Genomic DNA, 13,457 nt, shown 5'->3' with positions numbered 1-13,457 from the left:
GCCAGAAATGTTGATGGTGCTAGACCCACAAACATGTCAGTGGATCTCCCTGGTAAGAAGTCCCAAATAAACCTTAGACCCTTTGGTGTAGGACTCCCAGAAGTGGGTTGTATAGTATCACCTTGACCGTGGTTTCGCACACGGGCAAGTAAGATGTCCTTGTTGGTAGAAAGGGCATGACATATGTAGAAAGTCAAGGGAGGTGCATGATTGGTTCTAAAACATGGAGGGTGAGGTGAGTGTGCCCCTTGGAAACCTATGAAAGCACGGAGTTAAGAAGGGAACACATGAGAAAATATGCATCACAAACTGGAAGGGAACTAAGATATAAATCCAAAGTGATGGTTAAACCAACAACACATTTAAGTAAGATTCATACATTCATGTGTAATAAAACAGATACATATATCATTTAGAGTAAACAAGATAGCTGAAATACAATACAGCATATGCATGAAACAGCTGGCTCTGTCATATTAAGAAGTGAAAATTCTAGTAATACAATACAACCATGACCAACCACTAGTTCCGATAGTGGAACGTTACAGTCATTTATGCCTGCTCCTCCAAAGAGATATACTAGCTCTGCAAAGTGGAGAAGCCAAGGCTTGTTAGAATACTGTCCAGGCTCTCTCTAAGATACTCCTAGCGGAAGCTTGGCTGACAAAAATCCTATACAATGAGTTATGAGGGACTATATATAGTAAAGGGTGGGGCACCCTTTTTCATTCCCCTTTGTGATTGTTCATCTATCCTCATGACTCTTCATCTACTTTATGACTGTTACATCTACTATCAACACTTGAATTTCCACTTGACAAGACATTACATACAATCTGCACATGTACCCATGTGAGACAAAATAGGGTTGAGAAAGCCATGCAAGACATCACTATGACTTAGACAACTGTGGGAATACCAACTCTTCAACATCTTCATGATGTTTGATGGTGGCGAACTAATGCAATGCTTGGTTGTCCATGATGGTGTCCATGTACTCTGTGGTGACATATTTCTGGAAATGAACTCTTGCCTCCCTTAGATCTGGGTACACTGCTCGGGCTCCTCTGTCCAACTTGTCTGATAACATGCACATGATTTTCTTGAGTGCAGTCGCACCAGTGACATACTAATGCATGGGGTGTCTGCACTGATCACCAAGTCTGCACTGGTGGCTATTCACATCAACTCATCAAAGTACGAGTCAAGATCTTATCAGACTTAATCCTTTGTCTTTGCCTCTATGAGTGTCCCAATAGATGGGGTCGTGTGTGCACACACAACAACATCCATACTCTTGAATACCTGTGAATGGGAAGCCTATAGACTAGTGATGAGCTGTGGGAGATCTTCATAGTTTTGGATCTGAGTCTGGATGCGTGCCTTCAGCTCGACCGCTCTAGGCTTCATCATCTTGGGCAAGCGTAATGGGGCTACCTTGTATATCATTGTCCATGTTTGCATGTAGTCAACAACAGTATGTGCGTTTGATAAGATACGTGCTCTCCTAGCACATCGCTGCTGCCAATCGTTGACATAGAGAACTGCCATATGCATGGTACCAAACTTGGAATACAATGCCCGCATGACTATCTCAAGGGACAATACTTCATCTTGTATTGCCTTCTTCAACTCTACCTGGGCATATGCTATAACCAATTCTCCTCCCTAATTAGCCGTCTACAACTCCTTAACCATTCACTCGTTCTCTGCTATCAGGAAGTGAACACTCGAGCTAGTGGGTAAGCATATGCTCTGATAGCATCAACCAATGCTGCTAGTTGCTTGCACACGTCAGGCACGATAACTCGTTCCTCAAACTGCATAGGAGATGTGATATCATTCGAAGTAGGCACTCTGCGAGATTGCACAACTCTATGCTGCAACTCGTCAAATTATATGTTCTGCACCTCTCCTTCTGGATTTTCTCTAAGGATCCCAGTGTCTCCTTAGCCGCTTGGGACTTGTTCTACTTCCAAATCCAGTGAAGCTAGTAGGTCAACCACTTGGTGGTAAGGCATGAGGTCGATGTCTTTCTCTAACTCCTACTGCTCCACATCCAAATCCATCTACTCAAGTGTTTGTTTAATCTCTTGAGAAAAGTCTTGCTCCTACGACTACTCACCGTGTTTGCTTGGTGCCAGTTGTTTAGATGAATCAACTACTTGTACGATCACAATTTCATTTGTCTATACATGTTATGCCCCATGTTGTGCCTATTCTTGTTGCAATTCCTTCTCCTGCCTACGCAGCTCCTGTTCCTTCTGGATTTTCTCCTTCAACTCATGCAACTCCTTTATTTCCTCCATTCTATGTTTTTCTCTCTACCTTTGCACGTTCCTCCTATTGCGTTGTTGCCTCTTCTCCTGTATTGCCAAAGCTGCTATCTGCACAAGTGGGTATGCTCTGAACTTGTAGCTTTGTTCTACCTCTGTGCTATTGACAATCTTCCTCTTGCATTTTTTGTGTGCCACTATGTTTACCTTTGGTGCTGGTGCTCTCCTTGATGCTGCTTAATGCTGCTTCGCTAATCGTTCCACAATGATGTTGACTGGTTCATTGGGCCTGGAGAAGCTATAAAAATATATTCATGGGTCCTCCTCCACCCAATGACATACCCGATGGAGCATCTAAAATTGTACTCTCGCACAATGATCCTTTACCAAACAATGCGGGTCATATGGATTGAAGCTTCGGATGTGGTATGATACTTCCTGGATGATGAGCTTTGATGGAAAACTTCAAAAAAGCATGCGGAGGATTTTCTGTGCTATACATCTGTATGAAGGTTTCAAACAGTGAGGCATACCAATATGCTATGTCGATCAGTGCCTCCATTGTTGCCTTCGACATGCAAGGTGGATCCTACTCAAATATCATCTTATACACTGGGGTGAAAAAATGATGTGACAACTGTGTGATGACTCCTCTTGTTATAGACATTTTTGTGCCTTGCAGCATTGAGCATGAAATGTCGATAATCTAAGGGATCCAAAGTCCCTAAACATGTTGTTCCTACCCCTAGAGGAACAAGGCTAACAAACCACAGCAATTCACAGAAGTTCTCCACCTGGAACTGCTCAAAAACAAGTCAATTCAGGATCATTTCATTGGCTACACTAGCTGTTTGCGCTGAATGTCAAAGCCAACACTGGCTACCTGCGTTGAATGTCAACTAGAACAAAGGCTACCTGCATTTAACGAGAGTGGACAAGTGGCAGGCTCATTTCTCAAGGTGTCAAGACCCAGGAAGCTTCCAAAATGACACTTGCCTCAGGGAATTCGACTGGTGATGAGTAAGAGGTTCCAAATCTCCAAGTGGAAGCAAGAACCTCCAAGTGGACTCAAGAACTGACAGAGGAAGAGGACACTAGTCAGATCTCAAGCTGACTCATCCTCTCTCCAAACATCTATATATGGATCTCTCCTCCATGAGATCTAGAGGCTGGAATTTTGTTATTGCAAAGAATTGCTGTTGGTTTGAGACTGGAACGATTGGGTGCTTAATGCTTTGAAGGGGGAAAAGAGAGGAATTCCTTTTGCTGGGAAGGAGATGCTGGATTGGAGCCCTCTGGGTTGTATCTCTTCCTGAACCTTGTTATTCATCAATAAAGCTATCTTGGTTTCTCCTATATGCTGATGTATTTTGATGTATGAATGTATTAGTGTATTTGGTTTATTTCTAATCCTAAACTAGTTATGAATGTGAACATCTGTCTTTGTGTAGTGTTCTTCTCTTGTCTCAAGTAGCTGTTCTCTTGTCGCAAGTAGCTGTTCTCTTGTGATCTTGCGAGAATTTGTAGCTGGATAAGCAAGAAGGCAAGTAGCTATGAACACCCAAAGAGAAGGGAGATTGGATCGAGGGACAAATGGAAGACATTGGTAAGTCTATTGATCTCTCTTCTTTCACATTTCATAAAGGAAGAAACCAGTATAGCTGTACTCGTTTGTTGCTAAGGCACTGTCACACCTTAGGTGGATAGGATCGTCCTGTATAGGCATTTTTCCCCACAACAAATTGGCGACTCCACTGGGGACATTTTTTAGTCATTTTATTTGTGTTTCTATCATTGTTTGCATCATAGACTTGACAGTAACAGTTGAACTGCATTTTTCCCGGATGCAAAGTAGACAGTTGCTGCTTTGATCCAGTTACTGGACTTGTCTATGATCTCAACAATGGATTCACAAATGATTTGATGATCCTTGTGATAGATCTTAGTAGCCCTTCAAAGCATCCCTTTGATTACACCTTGCTTGTTGCTTTTATTTGGCCTAAAACAGTGAATTAAAGAGCAATCTGTGACCCGGAACCTGAGGGAAACGAGAGTTTCTCCTTCAGCGCAGACCCAGTGAAGGGATTCTGCATTTCAACACAGGTCCCGTGAAGGCTACCTACGCTGAATGTCAAAACCCCTGTGTTGAGGTTGCGCTGAACCAATTTGTCCTTGTGCAGCTGGGGTTTTCTGCTTTGTTTTGCCTTGTTTTGATCTCTGTTTTTTGCAGCCTATAACCAGCATAGGTACCAGTCTGATAACTCCTTTTCTCTGCTTACATTCTGCCTCCTTTTGTACAAAAATACTGTGAGTGTTTTTATGTGTTTGTGGCATCATTTACAGTTTTCCTTTGCATGAGTAAAATAGTCATCCTGTAGCCTTTGATTCAGATCTGATTGATTGTGATCTTAGAAGAGAGTTCATTGGCTGTTTGCAGATTGATTATACATTTACTTTTGCTTATTGGTTTGAATTTGTCTCTTTTAAGTGTCAAAACAAGTATTCATTTTGAAAATCGTTAAGTGTTGTAATCTCTTCTACCCTCTCTGATTTCGAAAGAGTTAACTTGTTTGTATTGATCATTTAAAAGCAAATTCAAAGTTGTACAAAAAGCTTTCTTTGTAGGCATCAATACTAAGAAAGCGAAAAACAAACACCTGCATTGTGCATTTGCATTTGATAGTTTGCATGTTGGATTTAGGAAAAGTGCATTAGAGTGTGCTGATTGCTCTTTGAGAAAAGATGGTGTCTTTCTTTTCCCTTAGTAGCTACGATTTTCAAAGTTGAAAAGATATAAAGCTTGCTTATCATCTTTAGACTGCATTTAGGAATTTGTATCATACATCTCGTGGTGAACCTTGAAAGGAAAACTTTAAAAAGATCAACCTAAAATAAATTGAATGAACTTAACAATGCTTTGTAACATAACGCACAACATAGAGGTCTAGGCTAGAGACGTGTTCCAGCGTCGTTAAGCCTGGTGACTGTCGATCTCGTGGATGGTGGGTGATTCCTCCTGAGGGACGATAGCGCCAGTACGGATTGTGCTCCCACGTACCGTCGCGTATATATTGGGAGACCCCTATAGGCATAAAACCTTTATCCTTAGGAAGTCGTGTCGGCCGCCCTACTAATCGCAATGCACTGAACACAACATTCAGGAAGATCGACCGCCCGTACCCTAAAAAGTATTCTGCGGTTTTGCGAAAAGTTTGGCACACCCTCTGCCTAGAACTCCAGAGCAGTTCCTTTTGGCCTTTTTCAGACTCTATAACAGAAAAAGTCCATCCGAGCATTTGTCACTTCGGGCTCGTTAAAACATCGAAGGAGACTAGAGTCATCTTTAGCTTTTTCTCGACTCTTTAAAACTGAAAAAGCAAGTTGTGTCTAAAGCGTCGTTAAAATTTATTTTAAACGGAACAATCACCCCTATTCCTGCGTTGATCTTTAGGTTGAAAAATGGAGCACACCAACCAAGGAATTCCCCTTAGTGGAAATCCTAGTCCCTTCTCCTCTTGGGGAGATGTTGGTGCGCCCCACATGGCCACATTGTCGCTTCCAGGACTGACAATTGGCTTGCCAGTTTGGCTCTTTTCAACCAATTTCGTTCAGAACACCACCATTCCTGAACAGTCAAGTCAACAGTTAGACCAGACCAGAGTTGCCCACCAGCCTTCTAGTTCATCTTCCTCTCCTCCTTCCTCTTCGCTTGACGGAACTGGTAAAACCAAAAACCGAGTTCCTAAGGAGAAGGAGGAAAAGAAGAAGAAAGAAAAGAAGAAGAAGGAGCCAAAGGCGACTGGGGGCAAACAAGTGTCGTCTGACAAAAATCCACACACAACACTGACAAGGCCTAAATCGCCATGTGTCATATGTAAGGGAGACCATTTCCACAGAGATTGTCCCTGTATCCCTCGAATACTTAGGGACTGGTCTCCCCGTTTGCACAATTCGGTAGCATCAACCTCTGATAGCCATGTTGACTGCTCACCATCGACTAGTGAAAGTGAAGTCCCAGGACAGAGAGGGAAAGCTATATTTCACTGCAAACTGTGTGAAGGCAATCACGCCATCCACCGTTGTCCCTTCTTAGACGAGGCTAAAAGATTTCTAGAAGATCGCCCGATTTTACGAGCGCAACTTCCTCCTGGATATCAAAAACTCTTGCCAAGTCCTTCACTAGTTGAGAACCCGGCTGACCCGCCCAGGTGGTCGGCCGAAGCACCTATCATTGAAGATGAACCGTTTGGATTCATGCCTGACGAAAGTCAAAAGGTTTATACGGCAGTTGACCCGGTTTTGCCTTCAGAGACTCTATCTTCGAATGATACCATCATAGAGGAGAATAAAGACGACACCGTCCGAATTCTCTTCATCAGCACTGACTCTGATGAACAAGGGGGCAATGCCCCCATTCCTTTATCACAGGAAGGAAGTTCGTCAGAGCGATATCCGGTCGTTTATTTGGTCCCACCACCAAGCAACCTGGTTGTGTCCTTTTACTGGAACCAACTAGGCAAACCCCGGTTGCCAGCAAGCATACCATTCAGAATTATCGTTCAAATACACAGAATGGTAATGGCTGGCACTATCATTGATGAGGGGGCATCTGTGAGTATCCTTTCCTCTATTGCTTGGAAAGTGCTTGGTTCGCCAGCGCTTTTGCCTGAAATGAGAAATCTATCAGTCTTTGATAAAGGAACCAGTCGACCTTTAGGGATCCTCCCCAATGTGCCCATAACATTGAAAGGGAAGGCCGTTCAAATGAACGTGATGGTCGTTCAAGGACCCTTGGATTATAACCTACTCCTTGGACAAGACTATATATATTGCATGGGAGCTATTGTCTCCTCACTCTTTAGAGTAATGTGTTTTCCGCATGAAGGAAGAGTGGTCAAGCTCGTGGACCAACTTTCATTTCCCGGATCACACATCGCAAATAGTCATATACCATCCCTAAATGGTCTCTTCGCGCAAGAAGTGTCTCAACCCATGGTCCGTCCTCCTGATGAGCGCGAGTAATCCGGGAGGATATGACTGGAACCCAGGGGGCATGCGTCCTGGCCTGCTTTGGCAGGAAAACTTTGGGTATAGGGTAGGTTTCCGCGGGAGAATATGACTAGTCCGTACCCCGTCCGTGGTTGGAAGAGGGGTTGTTCTGGAATAAGGTTCTCTTGTCAAAGTTATGTGAGAGGGCGGGTCTCGTCACTCACCTTTGTTTATTTTGGTAGACATTGCCGAGAAAGTGTTTTGTTTGAAAGATTAACGAGACAATCTTTGTATAACCTGAAAGAGGTAGGCCTCTCCCGGTAAAACAAATGTTTTATCTGCAAATTGAGGGGTAACCTTGAAATCGTACTTTATACCTGGGGGCATGCAAACCTTTTGGAGTGCAAGCAAAGAGCGATTATTTATCCGTTTTTTTGGTTAGCCATTTCCTAACTTTCATAAAGAAAGGATGCGGAGCAAAGCTTAGTAAGATGAAGCTCCATAAAAAATAGAATCTTGATGAGACACTCTTATCATATGACTGGGTAATCGAGCAATTTTAGCACAAAGTTCATGCTCGTTAAAAAATAAACGCAAGATTCGAGCAGTTTTAGTGCATAGTTCGTGCTCGTTAAAAAATAAACATAAGATCGAGAAAATGTTTCCACCCGTGTTTAAGCTCGTTAAAAAATGAACTACCCGGTAAATAACCACTGTGAATGTAATATCATCAGCCGTTAAAGCCTTGGTCATGTTTGCACCGTCACCTCCACTTTTCATTTGGCCGATCGTTCACCTCCATATGATTGTTTACCCATTTTGAAGAACAGCTGCGAAGAGTGATTTCACCTAGCCATCCTTGTGACACTGCCATGATTGGAAAATTCCAACCTGTACCTGGAATCAGCTGCTAACCCTGTTTATCACTCGTTCCTCAAAAGACGAGTCTTCTTTAAGCTCTTTTCAACCGACTCGTAAAATATGAAAAGATTGCCGAGTTTTGGCCTTCCAGCTCGTTAAAGTGACTGGAAGAGCTATCCCTCCTCTAGATTTTAATCTTTTTGGACCTGAGGGATTATTGCAGAAAAATATCGAGCGCTTGTTTTGTTCGGCTCGTTAAAACTATCGAAAACTCATCCCTTCTGTATTGTTTTATACTTTTTCGGACTTAAGGGATTAGATGACGAAAAAGGACTTTTGGAGTTAACTTTATGTACCTTTTCTGACTCTCTAAAAATGAAAAGGACCGAGTTATCCTTGTCGTTAGACTCGTTCAAATCATTAAATAGCGACAAACTTGTCTTTAGACGAGAACGAGTTTCACTATCACTAGGCTCGTTAAAACATAGCGATGGGCTTGCCCGAAGGGCAGGTTATAGAACAAGCATATGTTATCCTCCTCAAGCTTGACAAAAATAAAGAGGTACTGGTCAGCAATGACTGGGGAAAAATTGGGAGAAACTAAAGAAAACTTTGATGGTAGCAAGTCGCTCTTGAACATGACACTTTTCCTCCGTACCACAATCGGGTTGGGTTGTTTCATTCACCGGTCACATCCATGGTCTCGCCATACCATCCATATTTGGGGTAATGCTACCGATCCATCGTATCAATGTCGCCATATGTTCAAGAGAAGTCGTTCAGAAAAGTCAACCGTGTCCCATCCACTGCCATACATTATCCTTCATCCTTTCATGACCGCCACCCTGAATCATATGTCACAGATCGTTTTCACCTCCATTAAAATCATTAGCTCCGTTCCGTGTCACTGATGTGGGATTCATTAAGGTCCTCCTTTGACGGATTGCTTCTTGTCGACATCAGCTCATTATCCAAGAAAATGATCTAGGAACAACCCCTTCAGTACTTTGAAGCTTGCATGCCACAATGGCAAGTTTCTCACTTTCGGCGACAGGTATACATCAATGACCTTCGACCGAAAGATTTTACGTGGTGTTCGACGCCAAGTCCTTTATTCACACCACGTGAATTGTACTGCAGTACCTTGAGGGTCATTATCATTATCGGTGATTCCTCTCGCGCTTGTTAACGGTTTACATCATTGATCTGTAATCAAGCGATGTCTTTCCATGTTCGACTTCAGAACAATTCTCACATGGATCGACTTGTACTTAGAGTGAAGATCGACCAAGTTTGAAGACCCCGGATCTAGTTTCATCCATCCGGGCTGCGATATATATTCAGGAAAGATAAAGACATTGACATGTACATCATTGCAGCAGATAATCATCCTACTCAAAGGATGATAATTTCATCAAAATTATCAGTCTACAATCAGACGATTGTCTGTTCTATGTACAGGAAAATGAATTTATAAAACTGAGCATGGGAATGCCCGCCTCAACTAGATCATGAAAGTAGTATGAAAAATAATGTATTGTATTGTATTGTATTACAAGTCTCCTCCCAGCATTGGATGAACCTCGGATCCCCCTGATAAAGCATTTCGCCCGATAAACAACCTCATACTTTAGGGGGAAACTGTTATAGACATTTTTGTGCCTTGCAGCATTGAGCATGAAATTTCCATAATCGAAGGGATCCAAATTCCCTAAACATGTTGGTCCTACCCCTAGAGGAACAAGGCTAACAAACCACAGCAATTCACAGAAGTTCTCCACCTAGAACTGCTAAAAAACAAGTCAATTCAGGATCATTTCAGTGGCTACACTAGCTGTTTGCGCTGAATGTCAAAGCCAACACTGGCTACCTGCGTTGAATGTCAACTAGAACAAAGGCTACCTACGCTGAACGAGAGTGGACAAGTGGCAGGCTCATTTCTCAAGGTGTCAAGACCCAGGAAGCTTCCAAAATGACACTTGCCTCAGGGAATTCGACTGGTGATGAGTAAGAGGTTCCAAATCTCCAAGTGGAAGCAAGAACCTCCAAGTGGACTCAAGAACTGACAGAGGAAGAGGACACTAGTCAGATCTCAAGCTGACTCATCCTCTCTCCAAACATCTATATATGGATCTCTCCTCCATGAGATCTAGAGGCTGGAATTTTGTTATTGCAAAGAATTGTTGTTGGTTTGAGACTGGAACCATTGGGTGCTTAATGCTTTGAAGGGGGAAAAGAGAGGAATTCCTTTTGCTGGGAAGGAGATGCTGGATTGGAGCCCTCTGGGTTGTATCTCTTCCTGAACCTTGTTATTCATCAATAAAGCTATCTTGGTTTCTCCTATATGCTGATGTATTTTGATGTATGAATGTATTAGTGTATTTGGTTTATTTCTAATCCTAAACTAGTTATGAATGTGAACATCTATCTTTGTGTAGTGTTCTTCTCTTGTCTCAAGTAGCTGTTCTCTTGTCGCAAGTAGCTGTTCTCTTGTGATCTTGCAGGAAGTTGTAGCTGGATAAGCAAGAAGGCAAGTAGCTGTGAACACCCAAAGAGAAGGGAGATTGGATTGAGCGACAAACGAAAGACACCGGTAAGTCTATTGATCTCTCTTCCTTCACATTTCATAAAGGAAGAAACCAGTATAGCTGTACTCGTTTGTTGCTAAGGCACTGTCACACCTTAGGTGGATAGGATCGTCCTGCATAGGCATTTTTCCCCACAACACCTCTGAAGCTACATTTGGACACCATTTTACAATAAGTATTCACAGAGGTCTTCGACGATGTCCATGCCCACTTTAAGCTCGGGAACTCCTGACAGGCCCAGATCACATCCAAAATGTAAGAGGACATGTAGATTTCTGCTTGCTGACCTTTGGGCGGTTGCCGAGCTCTTGTTACTTGTTCCCTCAGCCCATGAGCCAACATGTCTGACCAGTTGCATGCTTTGACTTCACTAGCCAGTTGGTCAAACATGATCACCCAACTCTGAGGAAGGTCTCCGTGCTCTCTTGGCCATACAATGACATTCAAAGATGACCAAGTATTGATACACCTTCTATAGTATCTTCATCTTGTAAACCTGGTTGGGTGTCATCCTGAATTTGGCCAACTCCTTCACCCAGTTCTTCAAGATATCCTTGGTGTTTTCATTGCTACTGGGTATGCTAAAGGGTGTCTGCATGGTAATCACTCACTTTGACATATGATAAATCTTCTGATAATCATGTGCCCTAAAGGTAGCAATCTCAGTCCCGCTAACACTGCTCAATGTCATTGTCTCAGGATCAGTGTGTGAGACGATCCAATGTATCATGTTCGTGCATGGGAACGCAGGATACCTGCATGCAATCTGGTAGAAGCTGGACTTGTGAACGTTCACATAGACTTGGCAGTCTTTGAGGTCTTCCCCAACTGTGCCTGCAAATGCATCATTGACCTCTTTCCATTTTAGCTTGATGTCCTTATTTACAATCAACTTGGTGTCTTGATATATCGGGAAACTTGTAGACACTCACTCAACTACTGCTCCAGTTGCACTTCCATCAATGTCCTTTGATCCTTCTCTCCTGGAGACCATTGATCCTGAACTACTGAGAGGTGGATGAATACCTGCTAGATCTGGAGCCATGGTGATATGCATGGCAAGAAATATGTTAATTAAAACCAAAGCAAACTGAGGAACAACATGAAACATACATGGTGATTGACTCGTAGGGATTGCATGATTTTTCTTGCAAGGCCAGGAGACTAGCCGTCGGAACTGCGTAAAATGTAGTTCGGACTTCTGGGAGGCTAGTTGACTACTAGAATTGCACAATGCAAAATTCATACTTTCCTGCTGGGTGCTGGGATTGCACAATGTGTAGTTCCATCTAGCAAGTGATGCAGGCCCAAGGACTGCATTGTGCAATTTTCTGGGCCAATAGTCACTGCCTCTCAAAAGTGATCAAGGCAAGACTGGAGGATAGTCACTGGGAAGAAATGTGCATTTTTTGGGAGGAAGTTAGAGCCTTTGCTCTCAAGATTGTGTAATGTTGTCTTGGTGACACAGAGTTCGGGCCAAGGTTTCCCAAACCTGCCAACGGGCAACTGAAAGCAAATGTGGATGTGAATGCATAGTGATACTGAGTGTAAGTAGGGATGAATGATCATGCATGAAAACAATAAATGGAATATTTAGAAAATAGAACAACATACATGTGTGTGAAGCGAGTCGTTGAATCAGTGATTGTTCGTACAAAACAGTGAGATGCTAATGAAAACTAAAATGGTTCTGGTACAAGATAATATGCATGCAAATGACAACAAGTGTTCACAGAAATCAAGCAGACAACACTCACACAAGCCAGAACACAAAAGGCGACAAAAATGCTGCAAAAGACAAGTTAAGCAAACTTACCCAAAAATAACTGAGTTGGATGTGTTGTGGGATGTCAGAGCTCCAAGATCGATGTGAAGAAGCAAGGTCTGAAGCATCAAATAAATAATTTTGAGGCTCATGACACACATGCCACAAATCTAGGAAAAAGAGACACTTGGAGGAAGGTTTTTAAAACGATCTTTACATGTAACCTCCAGCTACTAAAACTAGCTACCTAAAATCTAGGGATGCTTTTTGCATGTTTTTTTTTCTATTTCAGGAAAAATCAACCCATGTAACAACCTACCTGACTGAGCGTAACTTCTACATAGTTTCTAGGAGGAATCTGGTTTGGCTTCTTAGAGGGATTGCGTAATTTCTAGGAGGAGCAACTGACTACTGCCTAGAATTGCGCAATTTATGGGCTAAGAAGTCCTACGGGGTCAGATTGCACAGTTTTCACTAGGAAGGTTCATTGACATGATTGCCAATTTATGAGCCTAGCAGGCTGCAAGTTGGATTTGCGTGATTTCTAGAGGAAATATTGTTTCCCCTCCAGAATTGCGCAATTTTTTGATGGAGTTTCATAGCCAGGAGATGAATGAAGTCTAGGGAAGCAACTTGTGAGGGGATTGAAACAAAGCATCATGCATAGGTTGTCATTATGCTAGAAAACCAATGAAACTCATGTACTTGGCAGTGCATGACATGTCACTGAAGATGGTTGGTAGGGAGGATCCAAAACGAAGCTAAGGAAAAATTTTGGACGTGGTTGTAGCCACTACAATAGATTACTAGAAGGAAGAGATAAAGCATGAGAGCATAAGGAGTGGGCAGAGAGAGAGAGAGGAATGCAAGTTTTTACCCCCAATATGGCACACCATCTAAGGAGCCTTGGGATGTCAAGGAGGCCACTAGGGCCAAGAAAGAGCTACACATGGATGAATGAGTTTCTCAGAGGATGAG

This window comes from Pinus tabuliformis, chromosome 8 (genome assembly GCF_031772625.1).
Source record: "Pinus tabuliformis cultivar Carrire ecotype Pingquan chromosome 8, CPIR1, whole genome shotgun sequence".
In the NCBI taxonomy this organism is placed as follows: domain Eukaryota; kingdom Viridiplantae; phylum Streptophyta; class Pinopsida; order Pinales; family Pinaceae; genus Pinus; species Pinus tabuliformis.
This window is presented reverse-complemented; position numbering follows the sequence as displayed.